The 14,626-nt window shown below is 38.4% G+C and overlaps 1 protein-coding gene across 1 annotated transcript in view; it reads left to right on the top strand.

Annotated features, from left to right (window-relative positions):
* The first annotated feature begins 665 nt into the window (after positions 1–665).
* IL1RAPL1 (interleukin 1 receptor accessory protein like 1) overlaps positions 666–14,626 on the top strand; it is a 4,037,132-nt gene continuing 4,023,171 nt past the window's right edge. The window contains exon 1 of the mRNA XM_044072379.1: positions 666–1,903. The gene's annotated coding sequence lies outside the window, so the exon portion shown is untranslated. The remainder of the gene's footprint in view (positions 1,904–14,626) is intronic.

Consider the following 14,626-nt stretch of genomic DNA (forward strand, 5'->3'; position numbering starts at 1 on the left):
TAACTTCATGCTGAAATATGTAACAAACTTACACGTGAGACAGCAAGTGGTTTCCATATGACTTCCCCAAATGCATGCACTTCTGATCATGTAAGGAAACCTGCGAGTAATCATATTCCTGCATCATGTTAGTTTATTCAAACGAGCGCTTGTTCATCTTATCGAATGAAGTGGATGGCGTCACTCTGTGCTTGACATCACGTCTAATGAGCAACGAGTTCTCCAAAAAGGGCTTTCCTGGGCTGCATCATAGACCTTTTTTTTCTTTCTTACGTTTTATTTTTTCTTCTTGTTAATATTTGTACCGGTAATGTGGAGCATATGAATATCCTTCTGTTATTGATAAACATCCTGCCTTTAACCAGCCCTAATTTGGACGAAGCACTAGTCTCCAGCTGGTGTCCCCTTTTGTTAGAAGGAATCTATGAGTGATTACACATGGGGCTTACAGTGCTTTTGCTACAACCTTCCATTCAGAGCTGATCAGCCTTCCTCATGAGCTGAGATTGTAAGGTTATGTTTCACAACTTAGTGTGCAGACCCCTCCATCTGTACCGGCGTGACCGCCCAAATGAAGTAATTCATGTTTTCTGAACAATGTGCTTCAGCTTTAGTATGCTATGAAATGAAAATCCGGTTGATCCGGCGTATTAACTAAAATGAAAACTTTGCAGCACATTCACTCTGCTAACGATAAGACAGAAGTGCTCACTTGATCAGAACTTGCAGAGAAATAAGGATTTTCCAGATATGCGACTAATGGCAAACCCTGAAGAGACGATAGCGCAAGTCAACTTGGTGGGAAGGAGTTACTGTCGCATTGAACCGAAATGCTTGCGCTTTTATCAAATTAGCTTTGGGAAAATTATCTTTCTGCAGCATCAAGAGAAACTGGCTTGAGCTCACTAATCTGCGGTTGTCTCTGAGGGGTGATCCCTATTATTTAAGAGGCCATACCCCCTCTGAAGATTTTTTTCCGCTTGAGAAGACTGTACAGTAACATATCCGTGGTGTATCTTTAGTGCCATTAGAACCAGACTATCCGTTGGGCGGCAGCAACGTTATCTCCATCAGTTCTCCAAGCTCGGTGCTGAGCACTTGTCATTGCCGCTTTTTATGCATTATTAAAGCAAATAACAAATGTGGCAATGTCTCTTTGTCCAGATGAGTTTGTTCTACCCACCGGCAAACAGAATCCGTGCCGAAGAGCTGCATTAGGGATGTTGCTAATTTATTTATTTTTATTCTGTAGCGTTTGACATATTTTTTCCACAAGGATTGAAGTTATCCTCCCATCAGGTGTTATCATCTGCGCTTTAGGACCCAGGAGACGCTCCGTTGGATCGGCGGGGGGTTCTGAGCGTTCACATAGCAGTACAGAGAAGGAAAACCCCACCGGATCCGAGAGTGCTGGGTACTCGTGAATATGTACAAATAATTGTGCCCCCCTTTTCTGCGGTCGATGGCTTTTGGGGAGCTCTTCCTATACGCAGGGATCTTAAGGTTGACAAGGAAGGAGTGGGAGACTTGTGGCCGAGATTACCTATCATAGGCTTTAAAATACCCATTTCTGGTTCTCATCGTATTTATTTTTATTACCACATTTCCTTCTTGTTCTATTCCATCACCTGGATCGCATTTAATTCCCGTGGAACCGTGGCTGACAGTTCCTGGACTAAACATGAAGGTGATTTCTTAGGAAATCGATGCCCGTGTGGAATTATCTAACCTACCTGATGGGGAACTTGGCACGTGTATGAATGGGGATTTTTGTTCTTCTTAACCAACACCACTGGAATAAAATCTTGGAAATCTTTTACATTTCAGTGAATAAGCACTTGTGATGCTCAAGGCTTTTTACTGCTGAGGATCAAGAGTAAATCAATTAGGACACTTATTCCGGGTAAGATGCTTTTTTCCTGATGCCGATCTCTTCTTTTCTAAACTTCTTTGTAAATAAAATAGCTACTTCGACGATTGCTGCATTACACTGATCTGCAGAGAATAGCCATTACTGGAAATAACTGTAGCTGGCATTTAGTAAGTGCACTCTAGTTGATAAAACAGCCATTCCATTTCGTATTCATCTCATCCGTTCCTGACGTCGGGAAATAACAGGATTAGATTCTAAAGGAAATATGTTATACACACACATACACACACACACACACACACACACACGTGTGTGTGGGTATATACATACACATGCATATGATAACGGACGCGAACGCGCACACACACGCACACTTGCACACATTCTTGCAGGCACAGGCAATTATTTTATTGGTAAACGTGGTAAAGTTGTGTTTTTTTTTCAGTGATTAAATTGCGGAGATTCTGGCTCGGATTATCAGTTTGAGACCCAGTGAGCGCCTTTAAGACAGGGTTAAATTTATATGATTATTTATTTTTACTACTCCGTTATCCGCAGTCTCAGTTCCAGTACTTGATATCTCAGAATTATATAAACTTTAAGGACATAGATGTCTACAACAGGGGTGTACATGACAGAAAAAGCAGCCAAACCTGCAAACCATCTCTGCCCTTTCTTTCCTGATATTAAAAATATGCTAATAAAAATCAGCACAAACGCTTGTGTTTTGGTAACCAGCCTGCAAGATAAAAAAATGCCCTTACCTGTAGACTTAGTTCCTCTATAAAACTCTTTTTTTCAGTTTTAGTTGAATAGTGCCATAAATAATGTGATATTTGAAAGGTCTAAAGTGATGCAGTCACATGGATAAAGAGAGTAGATCTCCATCAGGTACAAGTATTGTACAACTAAAAATGCACGCTGTATGCAAAGTACATTGTTTTCTGGATAAAGGCAACTAAAAATTCCAATGCTGCCACAAGCTGCTCTTTTTGAAGTGTAATGATGATACGCTTTGTTAAAGCTTGTGTTCCTTAGAATCACATGCATGCAACATATACATGGAAAAACAATATCGCAGCCTGAAACAGCAGTGTTCAGAATACCATACGGTAGTTCCCAGGGTACAATAAATCCTAAAAAAAAAATCATCATTGTTTAAGGATTTACCCAGTAGTGCAAGCCTTATATAGAACCACAGTGCAGGGAAGCTCGATGGTAAGTAATAAATTGCAGGTACATTTGATAGATGGTTTCAGTGTGGTAGTCCAAAGCAACCACTATGTTCTACTTCGTGAGTTGCAGTATACAGTAATGCAGCCTAGGCCTTCCATTATTTGTCTCATACTTTGGTATGGAATACAAATATGAAACTACACCCTTAATTGTAACAGTGACAACATACCCTAAAATTGCATGAAAACAGTTACGTCATTATTTAATTATATTTAAAAATGCGTGTTTCAGAAAATGCTATCATTATCAGCTTGTATTCAAACTATGTTTATGTGTGCAAGTATAAGTGTAAAACAGGGACTGGCTATTTCTGGCATTTAGTCATAGATTGTCTCCATTCTGTAGCAACATTATCTGATTTAAATGTAGGATTTTCATTGTTACTGCAACTATTCAACATGGCATCTAACACTGTCACATTGAACTTCAGTACCATCCATAAACTGGCATCCCATTTTTATTTTAGAATTTTCAAATGTTTGTGTGTGTGCGTGTGCGCGCGCTGGTTGATGGGGGTGGGGGGCTGTTACCTGTTGCTTTCAGTACAAGCCAACTTTGTGACAAGTATAGCATGACCTTTCTTACTGATCTGCCTTCTTTCCTGCTGAAATGTACACTCTAAAGAATGTTATGAAGTATATATTTTCATCAGACGTCTTTCTTCGAAATGAAAGAAAGCACACACTTTCACAAATGCATTTAGACATGTACTTAGGGTTACCACCTGTCCCACTTTGTGAGGGACAGTCCCTCTTTGGGCAGTTGTGTCCTGACAAAAAAATTGTAAAAATGGCAAATGTCCTGAGATTTTAGGACAAAATTATTTCCTATATTTTATGTAATAGTTGCATAAAACAGTTATTCTGTATCTAAAATACCTAAATATTATAAGAAACAGAATAAGCAACTAAAATGCTACAAGAATAAGCTTTTATTTAGGCAAAAAGTTAAGTTATATCCTTTGTACTGACCGTGGGTATGTGTTGGCCTGTAAAATCTGATGTTTGTACCAAAAATGTCCCACTTTGGCCATTTGAAAAGGTGGCAACCCTACCATGTACTTGGACAGATTAAAACTCTTAGAACTTAAACCAGGACCCACCCAACAACGGGTCACTTAAAGCGGATCTGCACACACCTAAACGTGCAAGAGTAGGGGAAATACAACCTGCTGCTGATTATTGTGCATTGTCAGCTGCAGTACGACCTTTGCAACTTCATTCGCCTTGCACCACCCTCGTTTTCCCACCTTAAGATAATTCCCATAAAGTACCTTTTAATCCAGAATCTTTAAAAACAGATGAATCCACAGCATGCATTGCCCTTGAATCTGACCTTGCTGTGGCAGTAAGATAAAATAATAATTTAGACTGCAAACGTATAGACTCCTTCCAGTATTTCCAAGTTTATGCAAAATTTGTAGCGGCTCTTGAAATGCGTCCTGGCACAATACTGAAAAATCCTGCGTAATGAAGTGCGTTATGTGAAATATGTTATCTAGAACTCTGCTGTGTCAAAAATACAAGTTTTTTTCTTATGCAATTGTGTGGCTTGGAGATCTTTAGTAAGGACACACATGCACACACATGCAAGAAATCTGAGCAGTGCCTAAATTAATGGGGGGCAAAGCGACGGATTTTTAAATAAGTTGCTAGAATAACAGGATTTGCCTTAGCATGCTTTTTGTGAAAGATATGACGTCTGAAACGCGAATGTAAGGATGTAAGTCATTATTCAGTGACTTCAGCCTTCTGTGATTTGCCATAAAACTACGGGTGTTTTTGAGGAATAGACGGAAAATACGAGATACAAATATGATATTCTGCGAAAATCTGGACAGTTGAGAGGTATACGGCACAACTTAAGGTGTAATGTAACTAATGTTTGGGGGTGGGTGTGAGTCACTGCCTCTGCCCTGGTGTGAAGTGAAAAATGCATCAAATTTACTTTTTTCTTTTTTTTTTTCAAAATAACAAAGTCAGAGAGTGAATAGGTGTGGGAAACCTGGAAAAGACTGGCGAATAAGATTTATTATCCAGTGAGGCGTATGTGTAACAATTCAAACAAGGTATAGCTGCATGCAGGACACAAAAAACAGAAGTATAAATACTGCCACAAGGAGAGTCCATCGTACTGTGGAAGCTATGACCTTTTTTTGTATGACTCCCTTTCAGCAGGCATATTTCTTACTCAGTCATTTAGTATGGAAGCAGACTGCCCTGCAACGTCAGTCAGAGGACTTCACTCATAATTTTTACAATCAAGGAATTCGGAAAATTTGGATTTTTGGACGGAATTCCCTATTAAGTGATTTTTTAAATTCCATTTCCTTAGAGAAGCTAGTGCCAATTCTCCTTTCCTAGGTGGCTTTGCTCTGCTGAATGGCTATTTTTATATTTATTTTATACAGAAACAGTCCAGAAGTTGTGGGGAGAACTGATTTCCTATAACACGCGTCGCGCCTGAGAACCTGTGGGCCTTTCAAGTAATGGACTTCTATATAAAGAGAGCGAATGACAGATATGGGGGGGGGGGGGGGGGGTACTGTTGCTTCTCTGTTTTAAAAGTGACACAGGCGTTTCCCTATCACTGATCAGTATTGGTTGGTGGATCTGAAATTGTTTTATATCTTGCTGTCTTTCAGGCTGTATTATTACTTGCTTTTTAAGGCGTCAGCTCTTTAAAATGAGCACCAGAATCCTTATTTAAAAATGCACTTTGATAAGCTATATCTAGCAGAAAATAGTACTAGGCAAGGGAGGCAATGTAATGTCCGTTTTTCCATATTCCCTTTTGCTCATCATTGGCGATTTAGCTCAGTTTTTCACCCAGTGTTACAAACGTTAAATAAGTAACTTAACAATCAGTATATTTTATTTAATTTTTGTATATTAGAAACGAATCTTTGGCTGTGGAATATATTTGCCAGCAATATAATGTGCCAGAATCGAAGCAGTGACCAGACTAAGAGAACTGCGGTGATTTCAGCATTTAGATCATCTCTGAAAACATTTCAAAACGGTTTCTTCCATTTGTTGTGTTTAAGACACACAGTTTATAAAACCAACGTAATGTGAGCTGAAGAAGTTAATTTCTCTTGGCCATCTGTAATGCAGCTTGCCTATTGCAATAGTTAAGGATTGGCCCACAAAGTTTTTTCACCTCCTAACAGTGCTAATATTGCAAATGTGAAACGTGTTTAGCATGTATGTGTTGCAGTTATATGATGCTTATCATACAGAGTGGCATACATTGACTAGAATACTCACACACACACACACACACACACACACACACACACACACACACACACCATGCCTGGAGTGTATTGTAAACGTCTCTAATAGTCAATCCACATATTCACACATTTGGCAACTTAAATTATTCAACTGGGGAGGAATCAAAATAGAATATAATAGTCACGAAGTGATTTATTGCGTGCTCACTGCTCATTTTTTACCTACTTGTGCTTCACTTTGAGGTGTAGCTAGGCATTCTCAGTACACTCAAGAGTATAGTTTTTCTGAGCATCTCTTGAAAGATGAATTATTCTAAGAGCACAGAATGTTTAGAACTGTCTACTAACAACTCCAGCAGAGAGTTATTCAAAACATACTTGTGTGGTAGGAGTACACCTATTAAATAGCCATTTTGTGGTGATAAATCACAACACTTAAAAAGTAATGTGTCTCCTTTGTAGGTGTGTAGGGACAATGTTTAGAGAGTGGCGTGCAGTATTAAATGAAGAATGGGAAGAAGGGCAACAGCATTACGACTGGGTGCACAAAAAGTAGTTAATGCCTACAACCGAGCATCACTTGTTTACCTTTTAGCTTAAAGGATTAAGGATAACCAGACACATCTAAAACTGCAATGCCCACAGAGGTTACTTATTAAAAGAATACAGGGCATAAGTAACGTGTGCTATTGCAGACCTCTTCAAAGCCCTATCAATGTATTCTGTCTCCTATAGTCTGTGAGGGGAGATCTATGCCTGGCATACAAAGTATCTTCAGACCCCACTCTGATGGACCTCCTGCATATCCACTAAAATACCAGAATTACCTGTTCTAAAGAAATAAACCTTAAATGTGATGTAAATAGGATTTGCTGGAGAGACAGGTATGTATCCCAGAGGCTGCTTCTTCTCTGGAACAGACTTCCCATCATTATGGAGCAGAGTTCCTTCCTAATCCAATTCAAGTGCAACTTGTACAACTCGATGAGGAACCAGACAGTCATCCCTGGTTTGGCATCTGTGTTTCTAATGGACACATGCAGCCTGTATGGTTCATCTCCCAGGCCCCTAGTTGTAAATATTTCAACTCTCAAGGCCCTGCTTACAGTACCAAGGTACCAAAATTTATTAGAGATTTCAGAAGCACACCAACAAACCTGCGACAGTTAAGAGCTGCTATAATAAACTGATTCTTGTGGTCCAAAGTAAGATTCCTTATGCTTCTATTTGCCTATGGTGTGACTCTGAGCCAATCACTTAATCAGACTCCTACAATGAGCCTTAAGATGACCCATGTGGATCAGTGTTCTACCATGGCTAACAAACACAGACAGATAATAACTAAATAAACAAACAAATAAATAACAAAATAAATAAAACACAATTCATGGGTATATTATGCACTGTCCACTAATTATCATGGCCATTTTTTTTAATTCAGTTACATTAACATAACATATAACTCTTGTATATTGCAAGGGCACTTCTGGGCAGCCGCGGTGGTGCAGCGGTTAGCGTTGCCACCTCACAGCAAAAGGTTCACTGGCTCGATCCTTGGCTGGGGTGCCTTCTGTGCAGAGTCTGCATGTCCTCCCTGTGATCTTGTGGGTTTCCTCTGGGTACTCAGGTTTCATCCCAAAGACATGCTGTAGGTGGATTGGACACTCTAAATTGGCCCTAGGTGTGAGTGTGTGTGCCTTCTGTGGAAGGTTGGGCACCGGGCTGGCAACTCGACACTGTAAAACTCCACTGCCAATCATGAGCAGACAGATGATCTTCTGTGGCGACCCCTAACCGGGAAAAAGCCAGAAGAAGATTGCAAGGGCACTTCCCCACTTTTTGATGTGTGTTACACACTGTGGAAGTCCTAACCATTCACATATTTGACAAGTTACATCTATTTGCCTGGTTTTGAGGATTCTGGGGAAAAAATCTGGATTCTGATTAGCATGAAAGCAACAGGTGCACTCTTTGATGTGAGCTACAAATCTTGTTAATATGATTCATAGCAAAGGGGAGCAGAGGAAATTCTAAAATGATGAGCTCAGTGATGTGTCTCTATCTATGGATAATCCAGAAGAATATTGAAGGTTTTGCCTATTTTCATTTAATCATTACCCATTTCTTTAAATAGGCATATTGACACCAACAGTTAGAGTAACATAAAGCAAACCATCTCTAAACTGTTCTTCTATATTGCCTTACATGTCACTGTCAAAGCTATACTGGTCGAAAGGGATTGCTGGTGGCCATCTTTAGGCCAGTTTCTTTGTTAGACTCTTTTTTTTTTTTTTACTGTAGTGTATGCTGACTAACCAGCAATAACGTTAATTATCATTCATTGTTATTTTCATGATACCCAGCATGGGAAGCACGGTTAGTCATTTAACACCATATTTTTGCTTCCACTATGACTGGACAAAAGCAAATGCATTGAGAATCAGAATCCCCAATCTGTGTTCATCAAAAGCATCTGACTGAAAAACACTTTTATAACTGTTTTCATAGGAGGGCAAGCCCCCCACACCCCCTGGATTTATATATGCCAACTCTGAGGTTGCACTTACCTAAAGAAGGGGGAAATTCCCCCTAAAATGGAATCACATCTCGCACAGCTCGCTGACAGTGATTTCCTAGAGAATCCTGTCAATGGTGAGTTGAAGCTCAGACAGTTAAAGCTTGAGACGTCAAGCTTCAGCCACCAGTAGGATAGCCCATATGACTATATATATATATATATATATATATATATATATATATATATATATATATATATATATAGTGTATTTTGTTCAAATAGCTGGACTCTGATTTAAATATTAATGTGCCTTTATAAGAGTGCCTCAGAAGTATTTCCTATTCTGCACTCCGCTGTGAAGTTGTTATAAAATAATTACAGTTTTCACTCCAACAATCCATGTAGTTTCTCCACATTTCAGAAAACTATAGGAAGTGTAAACTTGGATACCCTCTGAGATTAGCATCCATTTGGTAACACTGGTAGACATATTAATGGAAATAATTAACTAAATGGAAACACAGAGATGCTTAACATTAGAGAAGAATAAGAAATAATTTCTACCAGTAATTGGTTAGAATAAACTCCAAGGTTTGTAGTATTCTTGCTTAGAATTTAAATTTGATGAAATAAAATCAAATTTATTTATTTAATTTTTAAAAAACACATTTGTCTAACAGAGAAATTATTTTGCTTTCCCTTTTGCCACCCATGGATGTATAATTATACACACACACACACACACACACACACACACACACACACACACACACACACACACACACACACACACACACACACACACACACACACACACACACACACACACACATACACACAAAAAAATACAAACACATATGGAAATATTTTTTTCACGAGTGCCAACGTTCAGAGAATGCCTCCAATGCAGTAACAAATGCAAGCATCATAAAAGGTATAAGAAGAGATATTAAACATTAGTTAAATAATAACTTTTAATTTACATGATAAAAACAGGTAATCAAAGTAGACTCTTAAAAGGGCATTCAGTATTCATCCATATAGGTGTAAAAGTACTACATTTCTAGACAAACATGTATCTTTTTATAGCATATAATCTTAAGGTACCGACATCATCCTTTTCTGATTTAGCAGCACATTGCAAAACAATGTTTTAAAATACATTGCAATTACTGTTGGGCACATCATAAAATGCTGTGCTACAGGACATTCTGATTTCTCATGTTTTTTTTTTTTTTTCCATTAATTTGTTCTTGCAGCCTAGTTTTAAAAACCCTGCTAGTTTACCCAGTAAAGAAAAAAAAAAACTGCAGGGCCATCATAAATTATAGCTACATTTTCAAACAAACAGGAATATCTATATCTAATTATCATTGTTTGGGTAATGTAGTTAAATTGTCTTAATATGTTGAAGCACCTGGAGTTGTGGCCCAGTTGGGATAGTTGGAATGTGGTTACTTTTTAAATGCTATCTATTTTACGGATGATTCTCACAGGATTGTCTACCAGATAATCTGCAATATTCCCATCATGCTTTTAAATGGTACTGATAGGAGGGGGAAAAACAGAATAAGTGCTAACTTCATTCTGTGAAAAATTCCCAGGTTTCTTAATGACTTCCACTATCTGATGAAATAATACATTATATCTTATAATAACATAGCAACATGATCATTACTGTTAGCCCCATCCATGAGCAGAACTAAACTTGTGTACATTTTCATGCAGTGTATTTTGTTCAAATAGCTGGACTCTGACAGGCTTAGAAAATGTATAATTGTTTCTCACTACAACTAGGTCATAGCCACTTCTGACAAAGTGTAAGATAATATTCTTTGCTTCTAATAAATTGAAAACTCTAAAAATGCAGGCATTCTTACCTCATATACATTTCATATAAGGAACATAGGCCCAGAAACATCTGGATTGCTAGCTAGATAGATGTAAAAGAAGACAAGTGGATGTAGATTTCCTACATAAAGTTGTTATAACAGGTAAACCAGAAACCCATACAAAATAAACTCAAATAGCCTTAATTTCTGACTGATCACTATAACAGGCAAAAAATAGGGGCACATTTGCGGTCACTGAATTTATTAGTGCATATATTCTATGTATATATCAGTGTCTGTGTGTGTGTGTGTGTGTGTGTGTGTGTGTGTGTGTGTGTGTGTGTGTGTGTGTGTGTGTGTGTGTATATAAATATAAATAAAACTATATATATATATATATATATATATATATATATATATCTATATATATCTAGGGTTCCTATTACATGATCAAATTGCTGAAACTTCGAATGTAATAAGGTTGAACTCATAGCAGGGAGCCAAGTCCCCCTGCACCCCACACCCCCTGCTCTTTAAATATATATCAACTCCAAGATTGCACTACAGTGCAGAAAGGGACGATTTCCCTTTACTGCACTGTGGTGAGATCTTGAAGTTGGTATATTTAAAGAGCAGGGGTTGTGGGGGGTGCAGGGTGGCTCGTCCCACTGCTTACCACTGTCAGCTAAGTATTTTCTTGTTTTATTTATTTTTTTTATGTAATTAAACTTTTACAAGTTGGAACATATGGTTTTGACACTATGGCATTCAAACTTGTAAAACTTCGATGAACCCTACATATATATATATATATATATATATATATATATATATATATATATATATATATATATATAGTTTCACTTCATAATCTCAAAATGCTGAAATCTCGAATTTCAGCATTCCGAGACCATGAAGCTGAACATGCAGAATGCCGAAACTGCATAAGAGCGAATTTGAATATCTCAAATCCATGCTTATGCATTTCCGATAAGTTACGTCAAGTGTTTGGCTGGTATGGTGTTTGGAATTGAAGGTAAGTGAGTGTATGTGTGTGGTTTTGTACATTGTATGTGTGGGTAAGGATAGGGAGGTGTAAGTATGAGTGTGAGTGTTGGATTTGTTGGTGTTTGTGTATGTGTGATGTTTATTTGTGTGCGAGTGAGTGTAGAATGCCGTGGTGTGATTTTTTTTTTTTCGTTATGTGTGATCTCAATGTTGGTATATATAAGTAGGGGAGTGTGGGGGGCACAGGGTGGCTTGCCTCCCTGCTAACATGTAGTGTAGGGTTGTGTGGTTTGTGTGCTATGGGTAAAATGGTGTGTGTGTTATGTGGTGTATGGTGTATGTATGTTCGTGATTGTGGGTTTTGAGATTGTGAATGGTTGGGCTTCATAGTTTCGAAATCCTGAAATTTGAGGTTTCAACGTTTCGAGATTATGAAGTGAAACTATACAAATATATATATATATATATATATATATATATATATATATATATATATATACTTCATATAATTGAATTACCAAAACACCAAATCTTTTAATGTTAAGACAAAATCATCAGAAGCTTATATGAGCAAAACTGCATAATATCGAAACTTGAAAGGTCAAAGCACCTTTTGTCCATGCCAGACGTCAGTGCTATGAATGCAGATCATGCTGCAGTCATAACAACAGATTCTACACTTAAACTGACAAAAAAAAAATAATGTACCCTTAAACTGAACAAGGAAAACGAATGGAATAGAGATGAAGGTACAGCAAGGATCAGGAAATTTACATATATAGTCACTAACATTTTATCTAAAATTGTTTTTATAGGTTCATAGGTTCATAGGTTCATACTAGGCTATCTGCCCGAGGGCATTTACAAGCCTAGCCCATAGTTTTGTGGCTTACGCCACCCCTTTAGTATGGGGAGCTATACCCATTATTTTGCTGTGCCTCTGTCGAGCAGTGACACTGAGGTAATCCCTGGGGTATATCTGTGATCTCCCATCCATTGGTCAAGATTTCTCTTGAACAAGGCCAGTGCTCTGCCTCACATATACCGGGATTTTATTCCACAGCATAGGAGTCTTTGGGTGATGAATCTATCCCTCCAGCGTTTAAGTCTCCCGCCCTTGTGGCTCTGATGGATCTAGATTTTTTGAGGTGAAGCATATTCATCAAATCTGAATAGAGCTGGAGTTCTTTCAGTCGGGCAGCATAGGACAGATGTTTGAGACCCTTTATCCTTTTGGTGAGGAACTTTTGTGGCCTCTCCAGCTGCTGCAAGTGTCGGGTCAGATACATTCAATCATTGGTCTGATGAGTGATGAGTATAGGGAGACTATGACCTCTCTTGATCTAGATGAGAATCCCTTCATGATAAGGTGGGCAATGTAGAAGGTCTTCCTAACTACTTTAGCTACATGGGTGTCGAATGACAGACTACTATCAACCCCAGATCCCTGATAACTTCTTCTGTGCTCAGTGGATTGCCACCATTTTGGCATTTAACTTTAGGTGGCTCTGACACCAGTTATCCGCTTCTGTGAGACCCTTCTGAAGGATATCTGTGTCAGATGTGTTTTCTACTATGGCCAGTTTGCAGTCATCTGCAAACTTTGTCAGCCATAACCCTCCTGTGTTTGCTTGTACAAAGTAGATGCCAAACAAGAGTGGGCCCAGGACTGAGCCCTGTGGTACACCACTTGTGACAGGCTTTGAGTCTGACATGGCGCCAGCAACTCTGACCCTGTGGTTTTCTGTCACTCAGCCAGTTTGCAACCCATCTTGTGATATATGGGTTAACATTTAAGCTGATGAGTTTTTCAATGATACCCGGTATTGTATCGAAGGCCTTCGCCAGATCGAGGTAGGCTGTATGGACTGCCTTTCCCTCATCAATGGCTTTGGTGACTGTTTCGAAAAAGTCAACCAAGTTTAGAAGGCATGATCTGCCTTTGACAAAGCCAAACTGGGATGGATCCAAAGTCTGCAAATTCCCTATGTCTTTATTTATGAGGTCCATTATGATCCTCTCCATGGCTTTGCAGATCAGGCTTGTCAAGCTAATGGGCCTTTGTGAAGTGGGACCACAGTTGCAGTCAGAGGTAAGACTATGATTAAACAGCTGTCCTAGCTGTGGGTTTAATTGACACCATCAGGTCCCATGGATGCTGAGTTTGCACTGAACCTGTCAGCCAGTATGTTGGCAATGTCTGTAGGATCAGTAATCTTCACATCATTTTGAACTAGTTCTGAAAGGCCTTATTTTTCTCTCAAAATTTGCTTTGGATGATTTTATGAGAGCTCTTAGTTTTTTACTTATAGTGATCAAGGGTGTCTTACCTTTTAAGGATTTTGCTCTATCTTGTAGTAGCTTCCTCCTTTTGTTGTAGAGTTTGTTTATGGCTGTATTCCAAATTTTATGCTTCATAATAGTGTACTGATATCCACTGAAAGACAATATATGCCAGAGATCCATGTCAAGCAATAAATCTTGAATGACATTCAAAGTCCCTAATGTAGGATTGTAGTTGCAAGACTCTGGTTTTGCTGAACCATGATGGTATTTTGATATTATTGAAATCACTAATATAACCTAATACGTCTGAAGAAACCCAGAGAATTTGCCTTTCGCTAATTAACAGCTATTCTTATGCAGAACTAGAAAAGTGTTGATGCCATGCAGATGCCAATATTACATCTCTGCATATTGTAGCCCACTTACAACAAAAGCATCTTGTTCCTTACCAGCTGGTTAAATGAAAGATGGTTACCCATTAAGGACAAAACAGTCTGCTTCAGTTAACTTAAATTATAATTGTGTAACATATTTGTTTAAAAAAACAGACAAAGTAAAACATTTCATCAAAGCACTGATACCTATATTCTGAAAGAGAAATACAATTTATCTATCCTCTCCCAAAAGTTATTGAC

Source organism: Protopterus annectens, chromosome 5.part0 (assembly GCF_019279795.1).
Source record: "Protopterus annectens isolate FY-2018-M chromosome 5.part0, PAN1.0, whole genome shotgun sequence".
Taxonomy (NCBI): domain Eukaryota; kingdom Metazoa; phylum Chordata; order Ceratodontiformes; family Protopteridae; genus Protopterus; species Protopterus annectens.